Below are 12,816 nucleotides of genomic sequence, written 5' to 3' on the forward strand. Positions count from 1 at the left end.
AAATTGAGTGTCATTACAGAAAATAATTCTCACCTCTTCCTCTTGTATTTTAGATGGTTTATTCACGTCATTCATAAGAAGACTGACACAAATAGTGTAAAAGTAATTAAAAATGAGAAAACTGGATTGTGTATTTTGAATTACACATATTCAACCAATAAAAATTACACAAATTAAAGATTTTTTTTTAATTCATCCTTAAAAAACTTCTTTAAATTTTTAATAGTTAAATTTTTAATTTTTTTTATTATCTTTGAGCTCATATCACCACCATTCATACAAGCATAATTTCTCAAAAAAAAAAAAAAAATGAAAACATATACAGTGTATAAATTAACAAAAGTTGAAGTAAAATGTATCCTTTATAAGAGGGTAAAATCTATTTCTTACAACTTATGGTGCCATAATTTCACATCCTTCAAAGTAACATCTTGAAAATTGAAAAGTGTAAAATAAGATAAAAGTCTAGGCCTAAACCATGTTAATAAATTATCTACCATAAATCACCATACTAATTAAATGGTATTGGTGCAGTCTCCCTATAAATTGCTAGCATTAATCTATTAACTGCCAAACCCAGGTTAACTTGATCATATTTTGCCAAACCCAATTATCTCTTACATTTAATGGCAGCACGAATACCTGCCTAGAAGTATAACCAACTAGATTTTATAACTACGATTAAAGTAATGTCATTTTTTAAATATATGAATCAAGCAAATTCATATCAGCTATTCACTAAACCTTCAGTGCGTGTAGAAGCAAATACGGCATTGTCTAATGATCACATATTATTGAAGATAAAGAAATGGACCTTTTTTTTGGTGAGAGAAGTAGCTGTGCTCGTGATGAAAAAATTAATGCAATATTTAACAGTCACCTACAAAATAAAGCTGATGAGGAAAGTAAATCAAACAGCTCTGACAAAGGGTAAACAAATTACTTGTAACACATATTGTAATTTTAAGTACTTTCTTAATTTTGCTTGGAACAAATTAAAGCTAATCATAATTAAAAAATTAAGCTTACCAAAATCATTATGGTTTTCAATACCTTAAATTAGGATTTAAAAAAGCTGGTCCTGGAGATAAACAGATAAAAAGAAAGCCGACAATTAAAGGATTAATTTGTAAAAAATAATAAATAAAACTATCACAAAATTTTATAAAATGATTAAAAATTAAGCTATCAAAATATAGAAATGATCTCTAGTTATCACAACATAAAACAGTGATAAGTTATCATTTCCTACTCAAAAGAAAACATGACAGAGAGTGAATCACTATGTTAACGAGTTAAAACATAGTCATAAAGTAAGGGTCATCAGCTTATATTTAAATACTAGCAGGTCTGAACACAATTTCACACATGCAGGACTATATATGGCTATTTACGAAGCCACTCCAAATGTTATTTTGATTCAGTAGTCGTTTGCCTGCCGATTAATGCAGATCGCAATGTCTGCGACAATAATTTCTCCCTCCAGTTATGAAGTGCACGCTGCGATTCGATTTTTGTGTACAAAAAGGGTCTTCAGCTGCTGAAATTCATCGGGAGTTGTGCCTAGAGTATGGCCTTACAGAAATGAGTGAAGGAAAGTTTAGACAATAGTGTCGAGACTTTAAAAATGGTCGCACAAATTTGCATGACAAAGAGCGGAGTGGCAGGTCCAGTATTCAGACCAATGAAATCATTGAACAAGTGAACCGAAAACTGTGATATGATTGGCAATTGATGATTAGTGTTCTGGCTGATGACTTTCCACATGTTGGACGCACCTCTATCTACATGTTGTCACAGAAAAGCTTGGATATCACAGATCGTGTACAAGGTAGATACCAAAAATGCTCACCAACCAACACAAAGAGCAAAGAATGTGCGGTGGGGGAGCGTTTTTGGACCGCTATCGACAATATCGATGGAGATGATTTGTTTTCCCAGATTGTTACAGGCGACAAGATGTGGATGTCCTACACCGACGCAGAATCGAAACAAGTCAGTGCAGTTGAACAACTGCCCATCTCCTGCCTGCAGAGGAGGCTTTACAGCCTCATGATGGAAGCATGGCAGCAAGAATGGCACGATACGACTAAGGGAAGATCCTTGTATAAGTTTATACAGGATTTGGGGGGATGGTATGACTCTCTTTCGTTTTTAAGGGCAGTGGGAGCCCGAATGCTTTTCAACCATGTAAATTTAAACCAATATTTGTTTCGATTCCGCCTGGAAGCTGATAAGCTGTACGTCTGCAGGGAGTCCAGTCGAATGAACACATGATGTTCGAGTGCCCAGCTCTTGGGAGGGCCAGAACTCAGGCCACCTTGGAACTTAGAGGTCAAGGGGAAGACTGGCCACTCACAAGTGGTGAGTCGATGTGGCAAAAGCTGCATTGTCGGACCATGTGGGAGTTCCTTGATGCGGTTGCTTTGTTCAACCGACATCAGTAGTTTACTTAAGGGAAAAAACTCCTACTGCGCTGTTGTAGGAAGCTAACCGAGAGATATGACTGGTTACCAGCCAGATTAAGGCTCCAAGCGCTTTAATGATGGACAGGTACTTGCTAGCATTCAGCGGCCTGGGGATGGCAGCGAACTGCTGTCTTTGACGAGATAAATTTAATTATTGATAGTCATACATGATTTAGTAAATGGCGGAGTGTGCCTATCCATTTTACTGATATATGACAAGTGGGCAGTGGGACACAAAAGCGAGTGGTGTGTGATACCATGCTTATTCTGCTTACGCTTTTAGGTTAGCTCTAGGAACTAGTTAGAACACTGGTTACAAAACTGTTTCAATGCTCAGTAGCTGTTTGTGGCACAGACATTCGGTCTTATGCTTTCGGGTGACCGAATGGGGTGGTGGCCGAAAAAATGCCAAGCAAACCAAAACAGTCAATGTAATGGCACAATTCAAGTTCCCCAAAACTGAAAAAGTTTAAGCAACCTTCATACTTGAGTCAAAAAATGTTAGGTACTGTTTTTTGGGGCAAAAAGGGCATCATTTTCATTTATTTCATGAAACATCAATCAACAATTACAGCTGATGTGTACAGAAAAACGCTCACCAAACTGAGATGTGTGAACAAAAAATGACAGTGTGGGAAACTGTCATTCAGCATAATCCTCTTTCACAACAACCCATGTCCTCACACCTCTGCCTAAACCAAGAAGATTCAAGATTTTTGTTCGGAACCTTTTGACCACCCTACCACCCACCATATAGTCCCAAACTTACACCTAGCGACTACTTCCTCTTCTTTTATTCGAAGAAGTGGCTTGGTGGACAACGATTTGAAGACTACAAGGAACTCAAGACTGCCGTTGTCAACTGGTTCAATTCCCAGGCGGCAAACTTTTATGCAGGGGATTAAAGAAACTGGTACAGCGTTAAGAAAAGTGCTTAGAACTGAATGGCGATTATGAGGAAAAGTGAAGTAGATATATAGTAAACTAAAACTGTAAGTAAAAACCTCTTCTCATGAGTTAATTTTTTTAATGACCAAATGGTCCTTCCTTTATGAATATGCCTTGTAGATTCTGTAACAATACATACAGTCAGTACAGTGCAGAAGTAGTAATCCAAAGATTATGAATTCAAATCTCAGTCAGACCTTAGACAATTTTTGTAACTTATAACTAAATGGTTAATCAACCAAGCCAAGTTACAGATCCATCATGACATTTAAAGTAAGTAAGAAGCAGTCAGCCATGGTATTAAAATGTGTGCTGTTACCATGTGAAATAACATAACCCTGTTATGTTATTTGTGTTAGTTATATCAGTAATTTATCTTTTTAGGAAGAGAGCCTTAGGCTCTGCAGATAACATCTTCCAATCTTAATTATGAACAGAATAACACTTATAACTCTGAGTTTAATAATTTTGTCTATTATTAACTAAATAATAATCCCATAAAAGTTAATAAGAACCAAGAAATAAATACAAATAAAACAAAGAAAGAGATAAATTTATGCATAAGAGAATAAAATATAAAATTAATAATAATAATAAATTTTACCTGGCTAAAGTATCAGATGTGTAGTCAAGTACAGAAACAATTATCTTGACGTAACACTCATGATTAGTTGTGGACACTAAATCATACAACCTGGAAAAATCCACACACAAGTATAAAATATTATGACAGATTAGTCCAATATTTCAAGTGTTTTCAGATATCTAGTGGAGCTTTATTGATTGTGGGCAAGAAAAAAAATAGCAAATAATGGTAAAAAATTAAAAATGCAGCAATGTTTTAAGAACGACAACTCTTGAAAGTCAGGCAGATGATGTGAAATGAAACAAGTTTAAGTGTATTTTATTCATTCAAACTAAGATGGAAATAAATTTTTAAATTATTTATTTATTTATTAACTGATAATACGATTAAATTTAATATCGTAAAATAAAGTTTTATAAGTATAAAAAAAAGAAAAAGATTTTTATAAACTACATTTACAAAGTTCATTTATGTAATATAATGGTAATAAAGATTAAATTAAATAAATAAATCTTAATTCTGGTCAGAACATAAAAATACAATACATTACATAAATCTCATCAATGTAAGATATAATATAAAATCAAAATTTAAGATATAAAAAATAAACGTTTAAAGTCCATATGAATAATTTAAGCACAAGCACATGAATTAATGTTAAGATAAATACATTAAATTTAAAAATTACTATAAAATAATTCACAATTCAGTAGCCACTCAAAATGTCAAAGCACATTTTTAAATACGTTATAGAGTAATGTTTTCATAAAAATGTTTTTAATTTACTTTAAATAATTGGTGAGAAGACTTTTGAAATAGTTCAGCGATTTATTAAAAATGGTATGGAAGCAAAATAAGACTCTTTCTTGCAAGCTGAACAAGTATTGTTTTAAATTATAAAAACACAGTTCCATTGTCTGGTTTGGTAAAGATGGAGAATCTTATTTCATAAAAATAACTGATCATTCTTTTTACCAAAGATTGTATATTCATAAATATAGATGCAAGTATAAGTAACATATTAAATTTTCTGAATATAGGACTACACAATTCATCCTTATGAGTGCCGAATAATGATCGACAACAAATTTTTTTATTTTAAAAACTCATTCTTACTTTTTGAGGGAGCCTCAAGAGATGACATTATACTTCATACATGAATATATGTAGGCGTAATAAATAATTAATAATGATGACAACTTGCTGCAAATAACTGTAGGCAGCTCCTCGATATCATAACTACTAAGAAGAAAAAATCTCTTCATTTCTATACAGAAGTCGGGTATTTATAATGGAAAAAGTGTTAACCCAATTACTGGAATCGCGAGATAAATGAATAATATTTTTCCAGGATAAATAAACACCATTCTCAATGTTTTTACAGAATAATGAGTAAATATTGCTGTTAGCTTATTTAGCTGATGTATTTTCGCATTTTAAGAACTTAAATGTGAATTTATAAGGATGTGATAAACATATTTTATTAATGACAGACAAAGTTCATGCTTTCATTAAGAAGCTTCATATCTGGATTATTTGCCTTCAGAGCAAAAATTCTGTTATATTTCCAATCACTTCTGATTACATTGAGAAAAATTTAAATGAATAAGACATTATTATTCACCGCAATTTAGATAGCATGAATTTGCATTTGCATGAGCTTTGGAAGTAGAAGTACTTCCTGCAAGATAAAAAAGATTTCTCAAAGTGATGGGTACTGAATCCATTTAATGAAAACGTTGTTGCAGCTGCTAAGTTACCAGTTGAGATTCACAACCAACTCATCAAAATGTCTGCTGATAAAACATTACAACAACAAAGGCCAAATTTTCCACAGAACCGTTCATAGGTTTTTTTTTGTATGGATTTGTTAATTGCACTGTGTGCTTGACTTGCATTTTGGACTTGTGTAGTTGCATTGAACAGGGTCAAAAGCCAACTTTATAACAGAATCATCAGTAGAATAGGGATGCATCTTCATGGCCAGTTCAAGGTCACAATGCTGGAGCAGGGGCCCAGACACTTCAGATGTGACACTACAGGCGGGGTGCCTTGAAACAGTTTATCTGCCTAGATCTAGATCTAAATCTTGTACCTTACAAAGACCTGATGTTAGGATATATCATGGTTATGTGACATCAGAGGTGTGTGTTAGATCACAATCTCTCTTATGTAGGTTCAATTTCAGCATAGAATTTAATGATCTAAATTTCTTATTTTATTAGATCTGATGTTAGGACATCTCAAGGTCATGTGATGTCGAGCATTTTTCGCCTGCAGCCGGGACTAGAGATGGGGTATTTTACTGGCCTCGTGAGATAAGGTATGAAAACGGGTATCTGTCTGTTGGTATAGCCGGTCAAGTTGCACAACATTAGACTGGTAGTGGTTGCCAAGCAGTATCGGCTTAGTGTTGGCTTTTCTTTCTTTTCTTTTCTTTTTTCCTGTTTAGCCTCCGGTAACTACCATTTAGATAATTCTTCAGAGGATGATATGTATGAGTGTAAATGAAGTGTAGTCTTGTACATTCTCAGTTCGACCATTCCTGAGATGTGTGGTTAATTGAAACCCAACCACTAAAGAACATCGGTATCCACGATCTAGTATTCAAATCCATGTAAAAATATCTGGCTTTACTAGGATTTGAACGCTGTAACTCTCGACTTCCAAATCAGCTGATTTGGGAAGACTACCGACCACTAGACCAACCCGGTGGGTTGGCTTAGTGTTAGCTGGCAAGGCTTATCCGCACTCCTATAACAGCAATACCTTTTATGCGCTGGCATTATTAACTAGCAAGTTTAGGATGATGGTAGTTGGACTTAATTACAATGACCAACACAAAAGAAATCTGTCAGCTATTTAATGCCAAACAGTCTTGTAGACAGACATTAAACCTAAGCAAATTGGAATTGAAAGAGGAATATGCTGTTACAAAAAGTTAACACTAGATACGGACGGGTGTTCGTTGCAATCTTATCAAATAACCAAAATTAATTCAAATGCATCTTGACAAACCATTATGTGACTTGATTTACTGTTTACCAGCTGGAAGAAATACCAGAGTTAAAAGTAAAACTAGTATATACAGGAAAGATTAATGGAAGATATGATATCGAATTGTTACAGAGTGAATGAATAGTATGTAATGTATCTTTGTTTGTATAAATATAAATAAATATTTATAACTAAAATATATCTGTTTTATTTATTTTAGTTTACCTATCCCAAATCAGTTAGAAATGTGTCAGAGCTTTTGCCAGGTGTACAGGAGAAGAATGGATAGCCATCACTGCGTTACGGTAAGTAAAAATTTCATGTCGTCTTGCTGTGAAGTCTGCAAAGAGGATGAAGCCACTTATAAAAAAAGCCCTAAATTTATTAGCGAAATAGAAAACCGAAATAAAATGCTAGTTGATGATTATGAGGGAGGTTAAATACTTGTATATTTTTTATCTCTTGACTGTCTACTTAAGCAATTAATAGTACAGAAATATAGTAATAATTCACAGATTAAGTGATCTGTAGATGGTATCTTTATATATCAACTTCATTTCTATGGTTTTAAACCGCTGCTATTTCTCATCTGTATAGGTATTAGCATAGTTAATCAGAACAAATACATCAAACTGTCCTCCATCGAAGTAATCTTCTTTAGTTGCTAATATAGAACGTCCATGTCGAGTCCTTACTGCTATCATTTGCTAAGATTAACTACGGCTCATTGACAATCAATTCATTAGATTTCTCGTCAGTAAACCTTTCTTTAATTTAGCAATAGCAACAAAACGACTCACAAAATCTCACTTTAGATCAGCCATTACAATCACATTAGCAACAATCATTTAACTAAACTTTTTCGTCCGTAAACGTGGTTTTACCTTGCTTTTTTTCTTAACGATTGCATCAGAACTGCTAGAGAAGTCTATCACTTTTAGATCACTAATTGTATCCATCTTATTATACTCCTACAACATGCAACATGTATTATTTATACATAACAGTATTCAAGTTACATTACATCGAGGTAAAGCATGAGAGGTCATACTGGCATGACACTATCTGATCCTATTTCATAGGCTGGACCTCATTAGTCAAAGGCGCTTACTTCAAGACCGTTTTGTAGATCAATACACAGTAAGCTGTAATATTCACAGTTATAGTGATCTATATATCAGTCACCATTGATCTCAAAGGTGACTTTTAAATCGATAGGACCCAATTTCAGCGATTTGTTTTTGTGAGAGCAATCAGCCATGTACAGAGATACATCCTTTCTGAATCTGCATAATTGTATGCAGGTTCACTTTCTTCTCTGCTGTAATACGATCTCCGGAAATCTATTAACATCCTGTACATCTTACTAGTGTCGCCTTTTAAGTTATTGTAAAGATAGTCAACTGAATTGAATGACTTTCAAGTTTTTTAAATTGCAAGAGTCAAATTTTGATTTCTCTTTGGTCACTTGGTTTTTCCTACCTGTCTGGAAATCCCGTATTACATATCTCAGTTTCTTCTCTTGTGACGTAGTCTGCACTGTCCGTGTATTGGTATCGCTTTGAGTAGCACCTGACCACTCATGTGTGGAAACCGATCATCAGTTTCTCGTTCGATTCCAGCAGTGTGTTCAAGATGATGGCCACTCTTAATCCTAGCATTACATACGGAATTATCCATGAGACTCTTGTGATCGATATTTCAGTTTCATGATTCGCTTCGGTATAAACTACCGTATTCGCATCATTATTGGCTCTTATCAGTACCAACTCCTGTTTCACTCTGGTTATGACTCGCTTGTAATCTTCAGCAAAACCTATGAAAATCTCCAGCGGTATACAGAGACTACACTTTCTAGAAATATGTTGTCATTACCAAATACCCAGCTGACATTTTTGACCGCTTTTCTGTGACTGTCTCTCAATGACAGAATATTCTTTATGAAGCTAATTACTCCTAAATTCTTAACCCTTGTGATTTCTATCCTATTCAATTTGTAACGGATCTCGCTGAAGAGGAAAGCGACCATGTTGTTCACAAACTTAGTTTTAGTGGCTTTCCTGTTATCTGCACCAGGTGGGTTCTATCAAGAATTGTCTACAATCTTTTAAAATTATAGACCTGGAGCTATAATGCAGAAATGTTTTTAAAGATTTTTATTTTCTTATTTTACCCTTTATTGAAAGGACTGCTAGATTTAGAGAAAACTTTACTGAAGCAAATTTGTTAAGCTTGACCAATATTTGAATATTATAGAAATTCTTTTCTTAAAATTTATTTCCCACCTCTCAAAAACATATATTTTGTTTTTTCTGGAAAAAAAAAATTCTTTTAATTTGTATTACTAATGGTCGGGAAAATCATACAATACTTTGCCAGATTTTTTCAAATACTTTAGAAAATACAGACAATAACAAAATAGGCTAATAATTATTTATTTACAGCAAACCACAAATAATTATTTAACATTTCTCATCAATATGACCCAATTATAAATCAAATTCAAAAAAAGTTTGATTGTATTTTGGTTTTTAAAGTTACATTATTAGTGTTAAAATTTGAATATTTGAAGTTCAAAGGGAACATTTTCATTTAAATATAATTTGTTAAAATAATATTGCATCAAAAGCACTTTTCCACTGTATAAATAATTTCCATGAACTGAGTTTCTGTCATAAGAAATGAAATTTGATGTTATGTTTTGTACTTTTCAAACCAACAGAGGATAATTCTTTTTAAATTTTTGGATGTAATTCAGAAATTAAGATTACTTTTACAATAATTTTTGTTTCATAAAAAAATTTTTAATCTGATGTGTTAATGTGCTTAATTTTAAATAGTTTTCATCGAAAACTCAAATTTTATAAGTTTTCAATAAATACACAATGTACTGTTTAATCAGTACTGTACTCATATGACACAAAATGATGGTAGATATATCCTAAGTACATTTTGACTTGATATTTAGACTCCCACACAGTCAACATTTATCACTTTTAAAAAACCTATTTTAAATTCAACCGTTAATGATAATTACAGGTTGATAATAGCACAGCTGGTGGTATCACGATCCTGACAGTCTGGTTGTATGATCATCAGTTCTTATTAATAAATAATAAGAATATGCTCAAGATCGATAGAAATATGGGTTGTGTGATCAAGTAAAAATCTTTAATACATTTACCAATAACCAATGCAAACATTAAAGATGAGTGATGACTTAAAAAATTGCCTTTATTTATAAAAATCTGATGTGGGCACTTCCTTGTGCGCCTGCTAAATTATACATATACATTTTTTTTTAAATAAAAAGTACATAAAATTTTATTTTATTAATTTTTTTTTTTGTCTTCAGTCATTTGACTGGTTTGATGCAGCTCTCCAAGATTCCCTATCTAGTGCTAGTCGTTTCATTTCAGTATACCCTCTACATCCTACATCCCTAACAATTTGTTTTACATATTCCAAACGTGGCCTGCCTACACAATTTTTCCCTTCTACCTGTCCTTCCAAAATTAAAGCGACTATTCCAGGATGCCTTAGTATGTGGCCTATAAGTCTGTCTCTTCTTTTAACTATATTTTTCCAAATGCTTCTTTCTTCATCTATTTGCCGCAATACCTCCTCATTTGTCACTTTATCCATCCATCTGATTTTTAACATTCTCCTATAGCACCACATTTCAAAAGCTTCTAACCTTTTCTTCTCAGATACTCCGATTGTCCAAGTTTCACTTCCATATAAAGCGACACTCCAAACATACACTTTCAAAAATCTTTTCCTGACATTTAAATTAATTTTTGATGTAAACAACTTATATTTCTTACTGAAGGCTCGTTTAGCTTGTGCTATTCGGCATTTTATATCGCTCCTGCTTCGTCCATCTTTAGTAATTCCACTTCCCAAATAACAAAATTCTTCTACCTCCATAATCTTTTCTCCTCCTATTTTCACATTCAGTGGTCCATCTTTGTTATTTCTACTACATTTCATTACTTTTGTTTTGTTCTTGTTTATTTTCATGCGATAGTTCTTGCGTAGGACTTCATCTATGCCGTTCATTGTTTCTTCTAAATCCTTTTTATTCTCGGCTAGAATTACTATATCATCAGCAAATCGTAGCATCTTTATCTTTTCACCTTGTACTGTTACTCCGAATCTAAATTGTTCTTTAACATCATTAACTGCTAGTTCCATGTAAAGATTAAAAAGTAACGGAGATAGAGAACATCCTTGTCGGACTCCCTTTCTTATTATGGCTTCTTTCTTATGTTCTTCAATTGCTACTGTTGCTGTTTGGTTCCTGTACATGTTAGCAATTGTTCTTCTATCTCTGTATTTGAACCCTAATTTTTTTAAAATGCTGAACATTTTATTCCAGTCTACGTTATCGAAAGCCTTTTCTAGGTCTATAAACGCCAAGTATGTCGGTTTGTTTTTCTTTAATCTTCCTTCTACTATTAATCTGAGGCCTAAAATTGCTTCCCTTGTCCCTATACTTTTCCTGAAACCAAATCGCTCTTCTCCTAATACTTCCTCCACTCTCCTCTCAATTCTTCTGTATAGAATTCTAGTTAAGATTTTTGATGCATGACTAGTTAAACTAATTGTTCTGTATTCTTCACATTTATCTGCCCCTGATTTCTTTGGTATCATTACTTTAACACTTTTTTTGAAGTCTGACGGAAATTCCCCTTTTTCATAAATATTACACACCAGTTTGTATAATCTATCAATCGCCTCCTCCCCTGCACTGCGCAGTAATTCTACAGGTATTCCGTCTATTCCAGGAGCCTTTCTGCCATTTAAATCTTTTAATGCTCTCTTAAATTCAGATCTCAGTATTGTTTCTCCCATTTCATCCTCCTCAACTTCCTCTTCTTCCTCTATAAAACCATTTTCTAATTCATTTCCTCCGTATAATTCTTCAATATATTCCACCCATCTATCGACTTTACCTTTCGTATTATATATAGGTGTACCATCTTTGTTTAACACATTATTAGATTTTAATTTATGTTAATTAATTTTATTAATAACTTCTGATATTTTTTCATTTTTTTTTATTGTTATTATTGGATTATTTTTTATTGTAATTTTTTTTTTTTACAATCAAAGGTTAATAATTATTAATAAATCAATATATTTAAATTAAAAAAAAAAAAGTTAAAAAAAGGGAAATGAAGTCTGACTCGAATCGATGTGCCTTCCCCTTGATCCAAATATTTCATTAATTAAAATTTTATTTGGCTATAACTCTAGAACCAATGAAAATAAGTACCACTTATGATATATTGTTGAAAAGCTGTCAATGAGGGCTTATTACTGCAGTAAAGAAACAGTCCAAAATCCAAATTGTTTTTGGATCTTGGGCTTTTTTGGACACTCTTTCTTAGTTCAGTTGATTGCAATCAAAAAGGGAGGTGCACAACTAGATGTTCCAACAGTCCTAAATCCAAAATTTTAACATCCTACAGCTAATCGTTTTTGCATTATGCTATACATACGTATATACAGACGTCAGACCAAAACTAGTCAAAATGGATTCAGAGATGGTCAAAATGTATATTTTTGTTGACATCTGAAAACTGAAATTTTTCATGAACACAATCATGAGCAGATTTAGATGACAGCAGAGAACCAATTTCATTTGATATATCAGTTAATAAATCTATCAATAATTTTTCACATTCAGACTGCAAAACAGGGAAAATAAAAATACAAAAAATATCACATAATAATGTAGCTTTCTTTTACAAAATCTGAATAGTGAATAAGGTATTAAAATGAGACATTTGGAATATGTAACAAATAAAT

At 32.9% G+C, this 12,816-nt stretch overlaps 1 pseudogene; it reads right to left on the bottom strand.

Annotated features, from left to right (window-relative positions):
* The window catches only part of LOC142326530 (rapamycin-insensitive companion of mTOR-like), a 62,270-nt pseudogene that overhangs the window by 18,507 nt on the left and 30,947 nt on the right, over positions 1 to 12,816 (bottom strand).

This window comes from Lycorma delicatula, chromosome 6 (assembly GCF_047948215.1).
Source record: "Lycorma delicatula isolate Av1 chromosome 6, ASM4794821v1, whole genome shotgun sequence".
Taxonomy (NCBI): Eukaryota; Metazoa; Arthropoda; class Insecta; order Hemiptera; family Fulgoridae; genus Lycorma; species Lycorma delicatula.